We start from the raw sequence: 23,452 nt of genomic DNA on the forward strand, positions 1-23,452 counted from the left end.
AGAATGCGAGCTCAATCTGATTGGCTGATTGGATCAGCCAATCGGATTGAACTTGATTCTGATTGGCTGATTCCATCAGCCAATCAGAATATTCCTACCTGAATTCCGATTGGCTGATAGAATCCTATCAGCCAATCGGAATTCGAGGGACGCCATCTTGGATGACGTCATTTAAAGGAACCGTCATTCGTCGTTCAGTCGTCGGCCAGGATGGATGTTCCGCGGTGGAGGTCTTCAGGATGCTGCCGCTTCGCTCCGGATGGATGCCGCTTGGATGAAGACTTCAATCGGATGGAAGACCTCTTCTGCCCCGCTTGGATGAAGACTTCAGCCGGATCATGGACCTCTTCAGCCCCCCGCTTGGGCTTGGATCAGGACATCAGAGGAGCTCTTCTGGACGGATCGGTGTGATACCCGGTGAGGTGAAGACAAGGTAGGATGATCTTCAGGGGCTTAGTGTTAGGTTTATTTAAGGGGGGTTTGGGTTAGATTAGGGGTATGTGGGTGGTGGGTTGTAATGTTGGGGGGCTTGGGTATTGTATGTTTTCTTTTACAGGCAAAAGAGCTGTATTTCTTGGGGCATGCCCCGCAAAGGGCCCTGTTCAGGGCTGGTAAGGTAAAAGAGCTTTGAACTTTAGTAATTTAGAATAGGGTAGGGCATTTTTTATTTTGGGGGGCTTTGTTATTTTATTAGGGGGCTTAGAGTAGGTGTAATTAGTTTAAAATTGTTGTAATATTTTTCTTATGTTTGTAAATATTTTTTTATTTTTTGTAACTTAGTTCTTTTTTATTTTTTGTACTTTAGCTAGTTTATTTAATTGTATTTATTTGTAGCAATTGTATTTAATTAATTTATTGATAGTGTAGTGTTAGGTTAATTGTAGGTAATTGTAGGTAGTTTATTTAATTAATTTATTGATAGTCTAGTGTTAGGTTTAATTGTAACTTAGGTTAGGATTTCTTTTACAGGTAATTTTGTAATTATTTTAACTATTTTAGCTATTAAATAGTTCTTAACTATTTAATAGCTATTGTACCTGGTTAAAATAAATACAAAGTTACCTGTAAAATAAATATTAATCCTAAAATAGCTATAATATAATTATAATTTATATTGTAGCTATATTAGGATTTATTTTACAGGTAAGTATTTAGCTTTAAATTTGAATAATTTATTTAATAAGAGTTAATTAATTTCGTTAGATTTAAATTATATTTAACTTAGGGGGGTGTTAGTGTTAGGGTTAGACTTAGCTTTAGGGGTTAATACATTTATTAGAATAGCGGTGAGCTCCGGTCGGCAGATTAGGGGTTAATAATTGAAGTTAGGTGTCGGCGATGTTAGGGAGGGCAGATTAGGGGTTAATACTATTTATTATAGGGTTAGTGAGGCGGATTAGGGGTTAATAACTTTATTATAGTAGCGCTCAGGTCCGGTCGGCAGATTAGGGGTTAATAAGTGTAGGCAGGTGGAGGCGACGTTGAGGGGGGCAGATTAGGGGTTAATAAATATAATATAGGGGTCGGCGGTGTTAGGGGCAGCAGATTAGGGGTACATAAGGATAACGTAGGTGGCGGCACTTTGCGGTCGGCAGATTAGGGGTTAATAAGTGTAGGTAGGTGGACGTGACGTTGTGGGGGGCAGGTTAGGGGTTAATAAATATAATACAGGGGTCGGCGGTGTTAGGGGCAACAGATTAGGGGTACATAAGGATAACGTAGGTGGCGGTCGGCAGATTAGGGGTTAAAAAAATGTATTCGAGTGTCGGCGATGTGGGGGGACCTCGGTTTAGGGGTACATAGGTAGTTTATGGGTGTTAGTGTACTTTAGAGTACAGTAGTTAAGAGCTTTATGAACCGGCGTTAGCCCAGAAAGCTCTTAACTACTGACTTTTTTCCTGCGGCTTGAGTTTTGTCGTTAGATGTCTAACGCTCACTTCAGAAACGACTCTAAATACCGGAGTTAGAAAGATCCCATTGAAAAGATAGGATACGCAATTTACGTAAGGGGATCTGCGGTATGGAAAAGTCGCGGCTGAAAAGTGAGCGTTAGACCCTATTTTGAGTGACTCCAAATACCGGCAGTAGCCTAAAACCAGCGTTAGGAGCCTTTAACGCTGGTTTTCACGGCTAACGCCAAACTCCAAATCTAGGTGAGAGTTAATACTCTGTGTTGTACATACATTTTTGTTGTTGTTATTTCTACCTAATATTTTACAACATTCTTTACTGCCCTCTCCTACACATTACTTAAGGGAAGTATTAAAAAAAAAAAGCTGGTCAAAGTGCTGAGTTCTTTTGTGCACAGGTGGATTTTTGGATAGCAGATCATTGTAATGCTTGTTGTGACTCATATTTTCTTTCGGCTAGATTTGGAGTTTTGTTGGTAACGACCCGAAAAACTAACGCCGGCTTTTTTCTGGCCGCACCATAAAAATAACTCTGGTATTGAGAGTCCACAAAAAAGCTGCGTTAGTCTCCAAAAAAGGAGCGTAGAGCATTTTTAACGCAGCTTCAACTCTCGATACCAGAGTTGCTTACGCAAGCGGCCAGCCTTTAAAAAACGTGCTCGTGCACGATTCCCCCATAGGAAACAATGGGGCTGTTTGAGCTGAAAAAAAACCTAACACCTGCAAAAAAGCCGCGTTCAGCTCTTAACGCAGCCCCATTGTTTGCTATGCGTAAACACTTCTACGTCTGCACCTAACACCCTAACATGTACCCCGAGTCTAAACACCCCTAACCTTACACTTATTAACCCCTAATCAGTCGTCGGCCAGGATGGATGTTCCGCGGTGGAGGTCTTCAGGATGCTGCCGCTTCGCTCTGGATGGATGCCGCTTGGATGAAGACTTCAATCGGATGGAAGACCTCTTCTGCCCCGCTTGGATGAAGACTTCAGCCGGATCATGGACCTCTTCAGCCCCCCGCTTGGGCTTGGATCAGGACATCGGAGGAGCTCTTCTGGACGGATCGGTGTGATACCTGGTGAGGTGAAGACAAGGTAGGATGATCTTCAGGGGCTTAGTGTTAGGTTTATTTAAGGGGGGGTTGGGTTAGATTAGGGGTATGTGGGTGGTGGGTTGTAATGTTGGGGGGCTTGGGTATTGTATGTTTTCTTTTACAGGCAAAAGAGCTGTATTTCTTGGGGCATGCCCCGCAAAGGGCCCTGTTCAGGGCTGGTAAGGTAAAAGAGCTTTGAACTTTAGTAATTTAGAATAGGGTAGGGCATTTTTTTTATTTTGGGGGGCTTTGTTATTTTATTAGGGGGCTTAGAGTAGGTGTAATTAGTTTAAAATTGTTGTAATATTTTTCTTATGTTTGTAAATATTTTTTTATTTTTTGTAACTTAGTTCTTTTTTATTTTTTGTACTTTAGCTAGTTTATTTAATTGTATTTATTTGTAGCAATTGTATTTAATTCATTTATTGATAGTGTAGTGTTAGGTTAATTGTAGGTAATTGTAGGTAGTTTATTTAATTAATTTATTGATAGTCTAGTGTTAGGTTTAATTGTAACTTAGGTTAGGATTTCTTTTACAGGTAATTTTGTAATTATTTTAACTATTTTAGCTATTAAATAGTTCTTAACTATTTAATAGCTATTGTACCTGGTTAAAATAAATACAAAGTTACCTGTAAAATAAATATTAATCCTAAAATAGCTATAATATAATTATAATTTATATTGTAGCTATATTAGGATTTATTTTACAGGTAAGTATTTAGCTTTAAATAGGAATAATTTATTTAATAAGAGTTAATTAATTTCGTTAGATTTAAATTATATTTAACTTAGGGGGGTGTTAGTGTTAGGGTTAGACTTAGCTTTAGGGGTTAATACATTTATTAGAATAGCGGTGAGCTCCGGTCGGCAGATTAGGGGTTAATAATTGAAGTTAGGTGTCGGCGATGTTAGGGAGGGCAGATTAGGGGTTAATACTATTTATTATAGGGTTAGTGAGGCGGATTAGGGGTTAATAACTTTATTATAGTAGCGCTCAGGTCCGTTCGGCAGATTAGGGGTTAATAAGTGTAGGCAGGTGGAGGCGACGTTGAGGGGGGCAGATTAGGGTTTAATAAATATAATATAGGGGTCGGCGGTGTTAGGGGCAGCAGATTAGGGGTACATAAGGATAACGTAGGTGGCGGCACTTTGCGGTCGGCAGATTAGGGGTTAATAAGTGTAGGTAGGTGGACGCGACATTGTGGGGGGCAGGTTAGGGGTTAATAAATATAATACAGGGGTCGGCGGTGTTAGGGGCAGCAGATTAGGGGTACATAAGGATAACGTAGGTGGCGGTCGGCAGATTAGGGGTTAAAAAAATGTATTCGAGTGTCGGCGATGTGGGGGGGACCTCGGTTTAGGGGTACATAGGTAGTTTATGGGTGTTAGTGTACTTTAGAGTACAGTAGTTAAGAGCTTTATGAACCGGCGTTAGCCCAGAAAGCTCTTAACTACTGACTTTTTTCCTGCGGCTTGAGTTTTGTCGTTAGATGTCTAACGCTCACTTCAGAAACGACTCTAAATACCGGAGTTAGAAAGATCCCATTGAAAAGATAGGATACGCAATTTACGTAAGGGGATCTGCGGTATGGAAAAGTCGCGGCTGAAAAGTGAGCGTTAGACCCTATTTTGAGTGACTCCAAATACCGGCGGTAGCCTAAAACCAGCGTTAGGAGCCTCTAACGCTGGTTTTCACGGCTAACGCCAAACTCCAAATCTAGGTGAGAGTTAATACTCTGTGTTGTACATACATTTTTGTTGTTGTTATTTCTACCTAATATTTTACAACATTCTTTACTGCCCTCTCCTACACATTACTTAAGGGAAGTATTAAAAAAAAAAAGCTGGTCAAAGTGCTGAGTTCTTTTGTGCACAGGTGGATTTTTGGATAGCAGATCATTGTAATGCTTGTTGTGACTCATATTTTCTTTCGGCTAGATTTGGAGTTTTGTTGGTAACGACCCGAAAAACTAACGCCGTCTTTTTTCTGGCCGCACCATAAAAATAACTCTGGTATTGAGAGTCCACAAAAAGGCTGCGTTAGGCTCCAAAAAAGGAGCGTAGAGCATTTTTAACGCAGCTTCAACTCTCGATACCAGAGTTGCTTACACAAGCGGCCAGCCTCAAAAACGTGCTCGTGCACGATTCCCCCATAGGAAACAATGGGGCTGTTTGAGCTGAAAAAAAACCTAACACCTGCAAAAAAGCCGCGTTCAGCTCTTAACGCAGCCCCATTGTTTGCTATGCGTAAACACTTCTACGTCTGCACCTAACACCCTAACATGTACCCGAGTCTAAACACCCCTAACCTTACACTTATTAACCCCTAATCTGCCGCCCCCGCTATCGCTGACACCTGCATTTTATTTTTAACCCCTAATCTGCCGCTCCGTAAACCGCTGCTACTTACATTATCCCTATGTACCCCTAATCTGCTGCCCCTAACACCGCCGACCCCTATATTATATTTATTAACCCCTAATCTGCCCCCACAACGTCGCCTCCACCTGCCTACACTTATTAACCCCTAATCTGCCGACCGCAAAGCGCCGCCACCTACGTTATCCTTATGTACCCCTAATCTGCTGCCCCTAACACCGCCGACCCCTATATTATATTTATTAACCCCTAATCTGCCCCCCTCAACGTCGCCTCCACCTGCCTACACTTATTAACCCCTAATCTGCCGAGCGGACCTGAGCGCTACTATAATAAAGTTATTAACCCCTAATCCGCCTCACTAACCCTATAATAAATAGTATTAACCCCTAATCTGCCCTCCCTAACATCGCCGATACCTAACTTCAATTATTAACCCCTAATCTGCCGACTGGAGCTCACCGCTACTCTAATAAATGTATTAACCCCTAAAGCTAAGTCTAACCCTAACACTAACTCCCCCCTAAGTTAAATATAATTTTAAATCTAACGAAATTAATTAACTCTTATTAAATAAATTATTCCTATTTAAAGCTAAATACTTACCTGTAAAATAAATCCTAATATAGCTACAATATAAATTATAATTATATTATAGCTATTTTAGGATTAATATTTATTTTACAGGTAACTTTGTATTTATTTTAACCAGGTACAATAGCTATTAAATAGTTAAGAACTATTTAATAGCTAAAATAGTTAAAATAATTACAAAATTACCTGTAAAAGAAATCCTAACCTAAGTTACAATTAAACCTAACACTAGACTATCAATAAATTAATTAAATAAACTACCTACAATTACCTACAATTAACCTAACACTACACTATCAATAAATTAATTAAATACAATTGCTACAAATAAATACAATTAAATAAACTAGCTAAAGTACAAAAAATAAAAAAGAACTAAGTTACAAAAAATAAAAAAATATTTACAAACATAAGAAAAATATTACAACAATTTTAAACTAATTACACCTACTCTAAGCCCCCTAATAAAATAACAAAGCCCCCCAAAATAAAAAAATGCCCTACCCTATTCTAAATTACTAAAGTTCAAAGCTCTTTTACCTTACCAGCCCTGAACAGGGCCCTTTGCGGGGCATGCCCCAAGAAATACAGCTCTTTTGCCTGTAAAAAAAAACATACAATACCCAAGCCCCCCAACATTACAACCCACCACCCACATACCCCTAATCTAACCCAAACCCCCCCTTAAATAAAGCTAATACTAAGACCCTGAAGATCTTCCTACCTTGTCTTCACCTCACCGGGTATCACACCGATCCGTCCAGAAGAGCTCCTCCGATGTCCTGATCCAAGCCCAAGCGGGGGGCTGAAGAGGTCCATGATCCGGCTAAAGTCTTCATCCAAGCGGGGCAGAAGAGGTCTTCCATCCGATTGAAGTCTTCATCCAAGCGGCATCCATCCGGAGCGAAGCGGCAGCATCCTGAAGACCTCCACCGCGGAACATCCATCCTGGCCGACGACTGAACAACGAATGATGGTTCCTTTAAATGACGTCATCCAAGATGGCGTCCCTCGAATTCCGATTGGCTGATAGGATTCTATCAGCCAATCGGAATTAAGGTAGGAATATTCTGATTGGCTGATGGAATCAGCCAATCAGAATCAAGTTCAATCCGATTGGCTGATCCAATCAGCCAATCAGATTGAGCTTGCATTCTATTGGCTGATCGGAACAGCCAATAGAATGTGAGCTCAATCTGATTGGCTGATTGGATCAGCCAATGGGATTGAACTTGATTCTGATTGGCTGTTTCCATCAGCCAATCAGAATATTCCTACCTTAATTCCGATTGGCTGATAGAATCCTATCAGCCAATCGGAATTCGAGGGACGCCATCTTGGATGACGTCATTTAAAGGAACCGTCATTCATCGTTCAGTCGTCGGCCAGGATGGATGTTCCGCAGTGGAGGTCTTCAGGATGCTGCCGCTTCGCTCCGGATGGATGCCGCTTGGATGAAGACTTCAATCGGATGGAAGACCTCTTCTGCCCCGCTTGGATGAAGACTTCAGCCGGATCATGGACCTCTTCAGCACCCCGCTTGGGCTTGGATCAGGACATCGGAGGAGCTCTTCTGGACGGATCGGTGTGATACCCAGTGAGGTGAAGACAAGGTAGGATGATCTTCAGGGGCTTAGTGTTAGGTTTATTTAAGGGGGGTTTGGGTTAGATTAGGGGTATGTGGGTGGTGGGTTGTAATGTTGGGGGGCTTGGGTATTGTATTTTTTTTTTTACAGGCAAAAGAGCTGTATTTCTTGGGGCATGCCCCGCAAAGGGCCCTGTTCAGGGCTGGTAAGGTAAAAGAGCTTTGAACTTTAGTAATTTAGAATAGGGTAGGGCATTTTTTTATTTTGGGGGGCTTTGTTATTTTATTAGGGGGCTTAGAGTAGGTGTAATTAGTTTAAAATTGTTGTAATATTTTTCTTATGTTTGTAAATATTTTTTTATTTTTTGTAACTTAGTTCTTTTTTATTTTTTGTACTTTAGCTAGTTTATTTAATTGTATTTATTTGTAGCAATTGTATTTAATTAATTTATTGATAGTGTAGTGTTAGGTTAATTGTAGGTAATTGTAGGTAGTTTATTTAATTAATTTATTGATAGTCTAGTGTTAGGTTTAATTGTAACTTAGGTTAGGATTTCTTTTACAGGTAATTTTGTAATTATTTTAACTATTTTAGCTATTAAATAGTTCTTAACTATTTAATAGCTATTGTACCTGGTTAAAATAAATACAAAGTTACCTGTAAAATAAATATTAATCCTAAAATAGCTATAATATAATTATAATTTATATTGTAGCTATATTAGGATTTATTTTACAGGTAAGTATTTAGCTTTAAATAGGAATAATTTATTTAATAAGAGTTAATTAATTTTGTTAGATGTAAATTATATTTAATTTAGGGGGGTGTTAGTGTTAGGGTTAGACTTAGCTTTAGGGGTTAATACATTTATTAGAATAGGGGTGAGCTCCGGTCGGCAGATTAGGGGTTAATAATTGAATTTAGGTGTCGGCGATGTTAGGGAGGGCAGATTAGGGGTTAATACTATTTATTATAGGGTTAGTGAGGCGAATTAGGGGTTAATAACTTTATTATAGTAGCGCTCAGGTCCGGTCGGCAGATTAGGGGTTAATAAGTGTAGGCAGGTGGAGGCGACGTTGAGGGGGGCAGATTAGGGTTTAATAAATATAATATAGGGGTCGGCGGTGTTAGGGGCAGCAGATTAGGGGTACATAAGGATAACGTAGGTGGCGGCACTTTGCGGTCGGCAGATTAGGGGTTAAAAAATTTTTTTCGAGTGTCGGCGATGTGGGGGGGTCTCGGTTTAGGGATACATAGGTAGTTTATGGGTGTTAGTGTACTTTAGAGTACAGTAGTTAAGAGCTTTATGAACCGGCGTTAGCCCAGAAAGCTCTTAACTACTGACTTTTTTCCTGCGGCTGGAGTTTTGTCGTTAGATGTCTAATGCTCACTTCAGAAACGACTCTAAATACCGGAGTTAGAAAGATCCCATTGAAAAGATAGGATACGCAATTTACGTAAGGGGATCAGCGGTATGGAAAAGTCGCGGCTGAAAAGTGAGCGTTAGACCCTATTTTGAGTGACTCCAAATACCGGCGGTAGCCTAAAACCAGCGTTAGGAGCCTCTAACGCTGGTTTTCACGGCTAACGCCAAACTCCAAATCTAGGTCTTTAAAAGCTAAAAAGTAAATTTCTTTAAAATGGCACCCAACTTTAAGGGTGCGGCCTATAATCAGGTGCGGCCTTTACTCGGGACAATACGGTATTCCTGAAAAGAAAGTGTTAACCTCCTAGATTAAAGGGATGTGAAACCCAATTTCTTTTTTATTTAGATAGAGCATTTGATTTTGAAAATCTTTCTAATTTACTTCTAATATCATTTTTTCTTTCTTCTCTTGGTATCTTGTTGAAAAGCAGGGATGCAAGCTTAGGAGCCAACCCATTTCTAGAGCACTATGTGGCAGCAGTTTTGCAAGCATGTTATTTGTTTACAAGAACACTAGAGGGCAGCAATATTTTGGCACCATTCATGCTATTGCTACCTAGGTATCTCTTCAACACAGAATATCATGGAAACAATGCAAATTTGATAATGGATATAATTTGTAAAACATTTTTTTTAAAATGGTAAGTTATGTCTGAATCACAAAAGAAAATGTTTAAGTTGCATACCCCTTTAATAAACAAGTTTCTCAGTCAAGAACATCATAACTAATTGTAGCTGTATACTTTATCAGTGTTCATCTATAAGTGTAGATAGGGAAGATTCTGGTGGAGATACAATCTCATAAAAAATATGTTCCTGTAAATTGTGAAACATTATTTGTTTACAAGAACACTAGAGGGCAGCAATATTTTGGCACCATTCATGCTATTGCTACCTAGGTATCTCTTCAACACAGAATATCATGGAAACAATGCAAATTTGATAATGGATATAATTTGTAAAACATTTTTTTTAAAAACATAATTTATGTAAGAACTTACCTGATAAATTCATTTCTTTCATATTAACAAGAGTCCATGAGCTAGTGACGTATGGGATATACATTCCTACCAGGAGGGGCAAAGTTTCCCAAACCTTAAAATGCCTATAAATACACCCCTCACCACACCCACAAATCAGTTTAACGAATAGCCAAGAAGTGGGGTGATAAGAAAAAAGTGCGAAGCATATAAAATAAGGAATTGGAATAATTGTGCTTTATACAAAAAAATCATAACCACCACAAAAAAGGGTGGGCCTCATGGACTCTTGTTAATATGAAAGAAATGAATTTATCAGGTAAGTTCTTACATAAATTATGTTTTCTTTCATGTAATTAACAAGAGTCCATGAGCTAGTGACGTATGGGATAATGAATACCCAAGATGTGGATCTTTCCACACAAGAGTCACTAGAGAGGGAGGGATAAAAATAAAGACAGCCAATTCCTGCTGAAAATAATCCACACCCAAAATAAAGTTTAATGAAAAACATAAGCAGAAGATTCAAACCGAAACCACTGCCTGAAGTACCTTTCTACCAAAAACTGCTTCAGAGGAAGAGAATACATCAAAATGGTAGAATTTAGTAAAAGTATGCAAAGAGGACCAAGTCGCTGCTTTGCAAATCTGATCAACTGAAGCTTCATTCCTAAACGCCCAGGAAGTAGAAACTGACCTAGTAGAATGAGCTGTAATCCTCTGAGGCGGAGTTTTACCCGATTCAACATAGGCAAGATGAATTAAAGATTTCAACCAGGATGCCAAAGAAATGGCAGAAGCTTTCTGACCTTTTCTAGAACCAGAAAAGATGACAAATAGACTAGAAGTCTTTCGGAAAGATTTAGTAGCTTCAACATAATATTTCAAAGCTCTAACAACATCCAAAGAATGTAACGATTTCTCCTTAGAATTCTTAGGATTAGGACATAATGAAGGAACCACGATTTCTCTACTAATGTTGTTGGAATTCACAACCTTAGGTAAAAATTCAAAAGAAGTTCGCAACACCGCCTTATCCTGATGAAAAATCAGAAAAGGAGACTCACAAGAAAGAGCAGATAATTCAGAAACTCTTCTGGCAGAAGAGATGGCCAAAAGGAACAAAACTTTCCAAGAAAGCAATTTAATGTCCAATGAATGCATAGGTTCAAACGGAGGAGCTTGAAGAGCTCCCAGAACCAAATTCAAACTCCATGGAGGAGAAATTGACTTAATGACAGGTTTTATACGAACCAAAGCTTGTACAAAACAATGAATATCAGGAAGAATAGCAATCTTTCTGTGAAAAAGAACAGAAAGAGCAGAGATTTGTCCTTTCAAGGAACTTGCGGACAAACCCTTATCTAAACCATCCTGAAGAAATTGTAATATTCTCGGAATTCTAAAAGAATACCAAGAAAAATGATGAGTAAGACACCAAGAAATATAAGTCTTCCAGACTCTATAATATATCTCTCTAGATACAGATTTACGAGCCTGTAACATAGTATCAATCACAGAGTCAGAGAAACCTCTTTGACTAAGAATCAAGCGTTCAATCTCCATACCTTTAAGTTTAAGGATTTCAGATCCGGATGGAAAAAAGGACCTTGCGACAGAAGGTCTGGTCTTAACGGAAGAGTCCATGGTTGGCAAGATGCCATCCGGACAAGATCCGCATACCAAAACCTGTGAGGCCATGCCGGAGCTATTAGCAGAACAAATGAGCATTCCCTCAGAATCTTGGAGATTACTCTTGGAAGAAGAACTAGAGGCGGAAAGATATAGGCAGGATGATACTTCCAAGGAAGTGATAATGCATCCACTGCCTCCGCCTGAGGATCCCGGGATCTGGACAGATACCTGGGAAGTTTCTTGTTTAGATGAGAGGCCATCAGATCTATCTCTGGAAGTCCCCACATTTGAACAATCTGAAGAAATACCTCTGGGTGAAGAGACAATTCGCCCGGATGCAACGTTTGGCGACTGAGATAATCCGCTTCCCAATTGTCTACACCTGGGATATGAACCGCAGAGATTAGACAGGAGCTGGATTCCGCCCAAACCAGAATTCGAGATACTTCTTTCATAGCCAGAGGACTGTGAGTCCCTCCTTGATGATTGATGTATGCCACAGTTATGACATTGTCTGTCTGAAAACAAATGAACGATTCTCTCTTCAGAAGAGGCCAAAACTGAAGAGCTCTGAAAATTGCACGGAGTTCCAAAATATTGATCGGTAATCTCACCTCCTGAGATTCCAAAACTCCCTGTGCCGTCAGAGATCCCCACACAGCTCCCCAACCTGTAAGACTTGCATCTGTTGAAATTACAGTCCAGGTCGGAAGAACAAAAGAAGCCCCCTGAATTAAACGATGGTGATCTGTCCACCACGTTAGAGAGTGTCGAACAATCGGTTTTAAAGATATTAATTGAGATATCTTCGTGTAATCCCTGCACCATTGGTTCAGCATACAGAGCTGAAGAGGTCGCATGTGAAAACGAGCAAAGGGGATCGCGTCCGATGCAGCAGTCATAAGACCTAGAATTTCCATGCATAAGGCTACCGAAGGGAATGATTGTGACTGAAGGTTTCGACAAGCTGTAATCAATTTTAGACGTCTCTTGTCTGTTAAAGACAGAGTCATGGACACTGAATCTATCTGGAAACCCAGAAAGGTTACCCTTGTTTGAGGAATCAAAGAACTTTTTGGTAAATTGATCCTCCAACCATGATCTTGAAGAAACAACACAAGTCGATTCGTATGAGACTCTGCTAAATGTAAAGACTGAGCAAGTACCAAGATATCGTCCAAATAAGGAAATACCACAATACCCTGTTCTCTGATTACAGACAGAAGGGCACCGAGAATCTTTGTAAAAATTCTTGGAGCTGTAGCAAGGCCAAACGGTAGAGCCACAAATTGGTAATGCTTGTCTAGAAAAGAGAATCTCAGGAACTGAAAATGATCTGGATGAATCGGAATATGCAGATATGCATCCTGTAAATCTATTGTGGACATATAATTCCCTTGCTGAACAAAAGGCAATATAGTCCTTACAGTTACCATCTTGAACGTTGGTATCCTTACATAACGATTCAATAATTTTAGATCCAGAACTGGTCTGAAGGAATTCTCCTTCTTTGGTACAATGAAGAGATTTGAATAAAACCCCATCCCCTGTTCCGGAACTGGAACTGGCATAATTACTCCAGCCAACTCTAGATCTGAAACACAATTCAGAAATGCTTGAGCTTTCACTGGATTTACTGGGACACGGGAAAGAAAAAATCTCTTTGCAGGAGGTCTCATCTTGAAACCAATTCTGTACCCTTCTGAAACAATGCTCTGAATCCAAAGATTGTGAACAGAATTGATCCAAATTTCTTTGAAAAAACATAACCTGCCCCCTACCAGCTGAACTGGAATGAGGGCCGTACCTTCATGTGAACTTAGAAGCAAGCTTTGCCTTTCTAGCAGGCTTGGATTTATTCCAGACTGGAGATGGTTTCCAAACTGAAACTGCTCCTGAGGACGAAGGATCAGGCTTTTGTTCTTTGTTGAAACGAAAGGAACGAAAACGATTGTTAGCCCTGTTTTTACCTTTAGATTTTTTATCCTGTGGTAAAAAAGTTCCTTTCCCACCAGTAACAGTTGAAATAATAGAATCCAACTGAGAACCAAATAATTTGTTTCCCTGGAAAGAAATGGAAAGTAGAGTTGATTTAGAAGCCATATCAGCATTCCAAGTCTTAAGCCATAAAGCTCTTCTGGCTAAGATAGCTAGAGACATAAACCTAACATCAACTCTAATAATATCAAAAATGGCATCACAGATAAAATTATTAGCATGCTGAAGAAGAATAATAATATCATGAGAATCACGATTTGCTACTTGTTGCGCTAGGGTTTCCAACCAAAAAGTTGAAGCTGCAGCAACATCAGCCAATGATATAGCAGGTCTAAGAAGATTACCTGAACACAGATAAGCTTTTCTTAGAAAGGATTCAATTTTTCTATCTAAAGGATCCTTAAACGAGGTACCATCTGACGTAGGAATGGTAGTACGTTTAGCAAGGGTAGAAATAGCCCCATCAACTTTAGGGATTTTGTCCCAAAATTCTAACCTGTCAGGCGGAACAGGATATAATTGCTTAAAACGTTTAGAAGGAGTAAATGAATTACCCAATTTATCCCATTCTTTGGAAATCACTGCAGAAATAGCATTAGGAACAGGAAAAACTTCTGGAATAACCGCAGGAGCTTTAAAAACCTTATCCAAACGTATAGAATTAGTATCAAGAGGACTAGAATCCTCTATTTCTAAAGCAATTAGTACTTCTTTAAGTAAAGAGCGAATAAATTCCATCTTAAATAAATATGAAGATTTATCAGCATCAATCTCTGAGATAGAATCCTCTGAATCAGAAGAGTCCAAAGAATCAGAATGATGGTGTTCATTTAAAAATTCATCTGTAGAGAGAGAAGATTTAAAAGACTTTTTACCTTTACTAGAAGGAGAAATAACAGACAAAGCCTTCTTTATGGATTCAGAAACAAAATCTCTTATGTTATCAGGAACATTCTGTACCTTAGATGTTGAGGGAACTGCAACAGGCAATGGTACATTACTAAAGGAAATATTATCTGCTTTAACAAGTTTGTCATGACAATTATTACAAACAACAGCTGGAGGAATAGCTACCAAAAATTTACAGCAGATACACTTAGCTTTGGTAGATCCAGCAGGCAGTGATTTTCCTGTAGTATCTTCTGGCTCAGATGCAACGTGAGACATCTTGCAATATGTAAGAGAAAAAACAACATATAAAGCAAAATAGATCAAATTCCTTATAAGACAGTTTCAGGAATGGGAAAGAATGCCAAATATCAAGCTTCTAGCAACCAGAAGCAAATGAAAAATGAGACTGAAATAATGTGGAGACAAAAGCGACGCCCATATTTTTTAGCGCCAAATAAGACGCCCACATTATTTGGCGCCTAAATGCTTTTGGCGCCAAAAATGACGCCACATCCGGAACGCCGACATTTTTGGCGCAAAATAACGTCAAAAAAATGACGTAACTTCCGGCGACACGTATGACGCCGGAAACGGAAAAGAATTTTTGCGCCAAAAAAGTCCGCGCCAAGAATGACGCAATAAAATGAAGCATTTTCAGCCCCCGCGAGCCTAACAGCCCACAGGGAAAAAAGTCAAATTTTTGAGGTAAGAAAAATATGATAATTCAATGCATAATCCCAAATATGAAACTGACTGTCTGAAAATAAGGAAAGTTGAACATTCTGAGTCAAGGCAAATAAATGTTTGAATACATATATTTAGAACTTTATAAATAAAGTGCCCAACCATAGCTTAGAGTGTCACAAAAAATAAGACTTACTTACCCCAGGACACTCATCTACATGTTTGTAGAAAGCCAAACCAGTACTGAAACGAGAATCAGTAGAGGTAATGGTAAATATAAGAGTATATCGTCGATCTGAAAAGGGAGGTAAGAGATGAATCTCTACGACCGATAACAGAGAACCTTATGAAATAGACCCCGTAGAAGGAGATCACTGCATTCAATAGGCAATACTCTCTTCACATCCCTCTGACATTCACTGCACGCTGAGAGGAAAACCGGGCTCCAACTTGCTGCGGAGCGCATATCAACGTAGAATCTAGCACAAACTTACTTCACCACCTCCCTTGGAGGCAAAGTTTGTAAAACTGATTTGTGGGTGTGGTGAGGGGTGTATTTATAGGCATTTTAAGGTTTGGGAAACTTTGCCCCTCCTGGTAGGAATGTATATCCCATACGTCACTAGCTCATGGACTCTTGTTAATTACATGAAAGAAATGGTAAGTTATGTCTGAATCACAAAAGAAAATGTTTAAGTTGCATACCCCTTTAATAAACAAGTTTCTCAGTCAAGAACATCATAACTAATTGTAGCTGTATACTTTATCAGTGTTCATCTATAAGTGTAGATAGGGAAGATTCTGGTGGAGATACAATCTCATAAAAAATATGTTCCTGTAAATTGTGAACCAGCATAAAAATGAAACGCAACGCTAAAACAAAGCAAAAAACAATAAAAAGTAAACAAAAGTTAAAAAGTCACATGACTATGAGTGGAAAAATCATCAAGTAGAACATTTCCTACAGCTTGAGAGATAAGCTTTTCTTAAAAAAGGTAAAATAGAAATACATGAAGATATGCTAACATACTGGAAAGCACAACCTGCCCCCTAGTGCGCGCTTCAAGAACCCAGCGCGACCCCCTCGACACGAACCTGTAAATTCATTACTCCTTCCCATTTTGTTTTGCTTTTCCTTTTTTCTCTATTCTTAATTCCATCATGTTATGCTCAATATCGATTCTACTCAAGCAAATAATATGACAGTTGTACTTTGAAAATACTTTCTAAAACAAAATAGAGCTCTAGTTTCTGAATGAAACTTCACAATGCTTAGGTTGCTGTAATGCAACTGAAACAAGTTGGACATTTGTCATACAGAAACCTAAAAGGCATCTATGCCTCAGTATTGATGGACACTAGCAATCTTTTTGTTACATTATGTTTAATTGTTAATTACTTTCACCTACATGTAAGACAAATTTTAAAAATTTCAATAGATCACTTAAAAAAAAGTCACATGGCTATAACAAAATTCATGTTAAACTTTAAAAACTTAGGCCTCGCTTCCATTGAGTTGTAATTCAGTTTGCGTGCACTCGCAAACCGTTAAATATGCTGTCGAAAGCAATATCGTTTAACGACTGTTTCCAATGGCACGTTATACCTCATTATCGGCAGCTGGACTCCGGCTGCCGAAAAAATCTTCGCGTCCCATAGAAAGTAATAGAAGCCGTTAATCGATAAATTATACCAGGTTTCCAATGAAAGCGCAAACCACTAATATACTGTCAGAGGCTGTCGATACATTGAGAAATATTGCACCCAGCTCAGCTAGGTGTAAAAGAGGAAAATTGTGCTTTTTGAGACCTATTTTCTATTGAAATTATAAAACTTGCAAATAATGCAAGTGTTTTAATGTAGAAATAAATTGTTATAAGTAATATTTATTGTTGTCTCATGTATATAAATAGTTGAATTTATATTCTAATAGAAATATCAGTATATATTTAAATATAATAATATATGCAAGAACATATCTACAGAATGCAAACTAGACCTATGCCTAGGGCAGCAATACATATTACTTATATTTATGAAGTGTTAAATATAATTATATTAAAAAATAGTATTTGATTATTAAAAATATGGATAAGTGTATCTTTATTTTTCTTGAGAGGTGATCACCGGTAAGGAGCACGGACGTTAAACGTAAATGCTATAGCGTAAGGTCGGGTTACCTTAGCAACTAATTGATTTTCAAGAAATTCGACATCAGATGGAAGCGTTAACACAACTTTGACTTACAGCTACACGAAAAGAGCGTCTGCACGCTATCCGCAAAATATTTCAATGGAAACCTGGTACTAAAATGGAGCCGTAAATTACTTTTAGCTGTCGGCTGCTTCGGTAGCTTACGGCTCCATTTTTAACGACTCAATGGAAGCGAGGCCTTAATTGGGTATTTTGGTTGTAGTACTTGCTAATTATGTAACTGAAATGTGATCTGGTTAATTATTCTGTAATACCATCCACAATATTGGTATAAAAGGGATGCAAACCAGTCGCTAGCTTAGTCTATGTTTTTCCTATACTGAACAAAAGAATGCAAGTTATCTGCCCGTACAACATACATTACCAATCCTCAAAATGAATTTAATTCTCAACAGAGTATGAATCCTGAGCTAGCTCATTGAACCTAAGACCCAGAGATCATAGTGGGGCCTTCCCATTAATGTTATCTGACTCTTCACTTCTCATACCTGAATAATGTACGTATTGGGAACATGGTGGGATTTTTCAGTTTGTTCCTATAACAGCAATATTCCTTTTTAAACATATATGAGTACTGATGGTGCTGCAGGACACAACATTTAGAAGAGATTGTGTGTGTGTGTTGCTGGATCATTAAAGTGAAGGTAAATATGTGCGTTTAAAAAAAACATTAGGGTTTACCATCACTAAAAATAGACTGTTGTTTCAGTCATCCATTATTAAAGAAAAGGGGCTAAACTCATCATTTCTGCGCTGCGGCAGCTCGCTAAAGTCAGTAGCTGCGACCGCCTGTGGCACAGCGATCTTCTTCAATGTGGTGACGTTTCCACCCCTAAGCCAATAGCTGTGCGTGTCATCTGACATTCTAGCACGGCTATTGGTTTAGAGGTGGAAATGTCACCTCATTGGTAAAAAGCACTGGACCATGGGCAGCCGGAGCTGCTTACTTTAGCGAGCTGCCGTGGCACAGAAGGGTGCGTTTGGCACCCTTTTTTAATAACTGATGACTGAAACTACAGTTAATTTTTAATGATGGAAAATTCTAGTGTTTTTTAAACGCTCGGAATTACCATCACTTTAAATCATTACTAGGCAAGTCAAAGTGATTGAATGCATCTAACTAAACTGTTACAACTTTTGTTTATGTTTAAGTATTTAATAAACATCTTAGTGAAACACATAAATATTAATATTACAGTTACAGTTTGATCACTAGACCTCTGAGTAAAAAAAATAGCAAAGTGTCCCCTCATTTGAAAAGTATGTATCCCCCTGCTGGTTCTATATGCACATTAGTGAGGGCAGGGTAATAATTAATCACTTTCTATTCTGCCTTCATGTGCTATCATATCGCAGATTACTGACAGCTTCACCAGACTGTCACCATGGCAACACAAACTGTATAGGAACATATTAGGCAGTTTTTATTACAGACTCTGGGCCTGATGATCAATAACTCATCGCCATGATGAGAAATCTCACCAAATCTCTGAGCATTATTTTGCAATGTAGGTGTCTCCATCACATCCAGAACTCTGCATAGAGGGAGAAAAATTTCTCAAGAAAAAAAATAGCCTTTTTAAAAGTCCTCGCAGTACTGACAAGACGTATTAAATCATCTCGCTAGAGTAGTTAGGTCTAGATCTTCAGGCTCTCAGTCATAAACATAGGACAATATATATATATATAGCAGTATAAATAGCAGCACTTTTGAACATCCTGAGACCGGCTCCAGGCCTTGTAGGTAGCAACAGACAGGCACTCACAGTATATATGTCAAAAAGATTTTATTTCAGCAAGGAATCAACATGCCTTATGCCATAACGTTTCGGTTCCAACCTGATCCTTGTTTACAGGGAGGAAAACTTAACCTAACTCTCACCTAGATTACGAGTTTTGTGTTCATGTTTTAACACTGAAAAAATGGTAATTTCAGCATTAAAACAGTAACGCAGCCATTACGAGTCTTGTCGGCATAGCTGTACCGCAAGCCTTTTAGCCTGTAACGCAACATCAGTCCCGCACTCGAAAAAATTAATTTTTCATGGGATTTACATAGCACTGCCATTACGAGTTTTGCAATGAGGCTAAAAAGCTTGCCATCTGAGACCAGTAGTTATGAGTTTAATGCAAAAAAACCTCATAACTAAAGTGTTATAAAGTACACTAATATCCATAAACTACCTATTAACCCCGAAACCGAGGCCCACCCTCATTGCAAACACTATATTAAACCTATTGACCCCTAATCTGCCACTCCCGACATCGCCGCCACTAATAAAATGTATTAACCTCTATTCCGCTGCTGCCCGACATCGTCGCCACTATACTAAAGTTATTAACCCCTATTTCCCCGCACCCCAACATTGCCCACACTATAATTAAGGTATTAACCCCTATTCCGCCACTCCCTGACATCGCCGCCACTAAATAAAGCTATTAACCCCTAAACCTCTGGCCTCCCTCATCATTACCACTAAATTAACCTATTAACCCCTAAACCACCAGCCCCCCACATCGCAAACTAAATTAAACTATTAACCCCTAAACCTAACAACCGCCTAACTTTACATAAAAATTGCAATATCCCTATCTTAAAATAAATAAAAATCTACCTGTGAAATAAAAAAAAACTAAGTTTAAACTATAAATTAACCTAACATAACTATTAGACTAAAAAAACCTTAAAAACAAAACACTAACCCCTCTTTAGGTACTCACAGTTGCTGAAGTCCGGCTTGAAACCTCTTCATCCCAGTGGCTCCATCTTCATCCACGCGGCTCCATCTTCATCCTTTGAGGGACCTGCATCTTCTTCATCCCTGCGGAGGCAGAGAAGTCGATGCGTGGAGGCGGAGGTCCAAAGCGGAGGTCCAAGGCGGAGGCCCCGGGCGGAGGTCCATCGATCCGACATGGAGGTCCTCTTCATGCGATTGTCTGCCGCACACTGAGGATTCAAATGCAAGGTACCCCTTTTATACTAGGGGTACCACTGCATTCATATTGGCTGAAAATAAATAAATCAGCCATTAGGAATTAGAGCTGCTAAAATCCTATTGGCTGATTTGAACAGCCAATAGGATTTTAACAGCTCTTATTCCTATTGGCTGATTCTAATGAGCCAATATGAATGAGAGCTGCTTAAATCCTATTGGCTGATCTGAACAGTCAATAGGATTTTAGCAGCTCTAATTCCTATTGGCTGATTTAATTTTTTCAGCCAATAGGAATGCAATGGTACCCCCAGTATAAAAGGGCTACCTTGCATTTGAATCCTCAGAATGCAGGGGACGATCACATGAAGAGGACCTCCATGTCGGATCGATGGACCTCCACCTGGACCTCTGCCTTGGACCTCTGCCTGGACCTCTTCCTTGGACCTCCGCCTGAATTTCTGCCTTGAACCTTCGCCTGGACCTCTGCCTCTGTGCATCGACCACTCCGCCTCTGCAGGGATGAAGAATATGCCGGTCCCTCGATGGATGAATATAAAACAAGATAATATCCTCCAGCACTGGTGATGGGAGTGCAAGCCTGAGGAGCTCCTGCCAAAGCCCCTCGATGGATGAAGATGGAGCCGCCTGGATGAAGATGGAGCTGCTGGGATGAAGATCGTTCAAGCCGGACTTAAGCAACTGTGAGTACCTAAAGAGGGGTTAGTGTTAGGTTTTTTTAAGGTTTTTTTCTGATGTTTTTTTTTTCTTTTTTAGATTAGGGCTATTGGGCAATTCTAAAAGAGCTAAATGCCCTTTTAAGGGCAGTAAAAGAGCTGAATGCCCTTTTAAGGGCAATGCACATACAAATGCCCTTTTTAGGGCAATGGGTAGATTAGGGTTTTTTTAGTTAGCTTTTTTTATTTTGTGGCTTTGGGGTGGGGGTTTGTAATGTTTTTATTTTGTAGAAAAAGAGCTGATTTCTTTAGGGCAATGCCCTACAAAAGGCCATTTTAAGGGCTATTGGTAGATTAGGGTTCTTTTATTTTGGGTGTTTTTTTTGTATCATTCGTTTGTTATTTTGTATAATGTTTTTTTTTTTCTTTTTTTCTTTTTTTTTTTAGAATAGCCATTTTTTATTTTTAATGGGCAGCAAAAGAGCTGAATGCCCATACAAATGCCATTTTCAGGGCAATGGGTAAATTAGGTTTAACTTTATTTTTATTTTGTGGGTTTGGGGGATGGGGTTTTGTATACTGTTAGGGGGGGGTTTGGTTTTCTTTTTTAGAAAAAGAGCTGATTTCTTTAGGGCAATGCCCTACAAAAGGCCCTTTTAAAGGTCCATAAAGGCCATTTAATTTGTATTGTTTTGGATAATTTCATTTGTTATTTTTTGTAATGGTAGTTTTTTTTTTTTTAATTTTGTAATGTTAGTTAATTTTTATTGTAATGTTAGGTTTTAGTGTAAGGCAGCTTAGTTTTACTTTTATTTCACAGGTAAGTAATAAATACATACTTACCTGTGAAATAAAAACCTAAGCTAGCTATAATATAACTATTAGTTATATTATAGTTAGCTTAGGTTTTATTTTTATTTGACAGGTACGTTTTTATTTAGTTTTAAATAGGTATTATTTAGTTAATAATTGTAACTTTAATTTAGGTCTATTTTAATTATGTGAAAGTTAGAGGGTGTTGGGGTTCGGAGCTAACCGCCAGTGTGAGCAGAAGCAAAGTGAAAGAGCTCTGCCAAAAAGTGTTTAAAAACACCTTATAAAATGCGAAAAACCACGGCAAACAGGAGGTAAATCGGTGGCAGCACCATTTTAAAGCAAACGGGTTGATCCGGTAAGGAGTATTTAAAAGAAAAAGCGCAACAAAATTCCCTGGAGCAACAGGACCGGTACAGCCTCAGGAAAGACCGCGGCTTCAGCCTACTCGGCAAATTGAAAGTGGGCCTAAACACCACAAAGACCCAGGATAGCACCCAGCATCACCCGGTGCACAGTAGCCTGCAAGGGGTAAGCAAATAAGGACATTTAACTATAGGAACCACAACTGACCCACAGAGATAAGTTAAGATCCCTATTTAAGCAGTGCATTACTTGATTACAAGCCTAGACAGCTGGCAGGAGGCCACAAGCGTTCTGATAATTGTATAAGACCTGATCCCCCTTCAGATGATTGAGAAGATATAACAGTACATAAAGAAGGGGAACGCTAGATAAGCAGAAAAAATAATAGACACGCATAACATTATTTGAACCCACGCACAGCAAGGATTTGGAGAGGTGGGAAACACGCCATCTTTAATTTCTTTAAACACAGAAGTCTGCAACTAGACTGAAGAAACCATATATTATTATTATTGTTAGACAACTGTTGGATAAGAAATAAGTGTTTGACCACTACCTTGCTAACTACTACTCCAGGGGCCTGCTGCTTCACTGACACCTACCCCTCTCTGTATGTCGTCCTAAATGGCATTTGCCTATTGATGTTTTTTTTGGGAGGGGGGTATGGAGATGTTGTGTATTGTAATGTCTCTGGCAGCCTCCATCCTATGCGTGAAAGAGAGCTGCACCTTTAAGTAGTCCGAATCCAGAATCAAATATGCACACAGATGAAAATCCATAAAAAGTTTTATCTCCCTGACCTATTCCATTTCTTTATTACTAGAAAATCTGGGGTTTAGCCCAACTGATGCAGCAACCTCATATATAACGTGAATGTTAAGAGACCCACCCTGCTTATAGTCTAACAATGTCACACAGCCAAAGAAAGAAGTCTAAACAGATGGGTACACAGAAGAAATCTATGCTAGAGCACTACCACTTTACCCCCTCTATCCACCAAGGGGCCTCAGATGAAGATAATTCTGATTCCAATTCTATACCAGATAAAACTCTGAGGACCTCTCTATCTCGCACAATGGCTAGCCTTGAAACCCACCCGGATCTAGTTGAAACCATTACAACATTATTGGCGAGCCATCATTACTCTTTAACAAAGAGATTTGACAAATCTACTGCTGAATTGAAAAGAGATATTGCCTCCATAGGTGATAGGATGGACACATTAGAGGGAAAACAGGAAGATCTCATTGTTGACCATTCTAACCTCCTA

The sequence above is a fragment of the Bombina bombina genome, chromosome 1, assembly GCF_027579735.1.
Source record: "Bombina bombina isolate aBomBom1 chromosome 1, aBomBom1.pri, whole genome shotgun sequence".
Classification (NCBI taxonomy): Eukaryota; Metazoa; Chordata; class Amphibia; order Anura; family Bombinatoridae; genus Bombina; species Bombina bombina.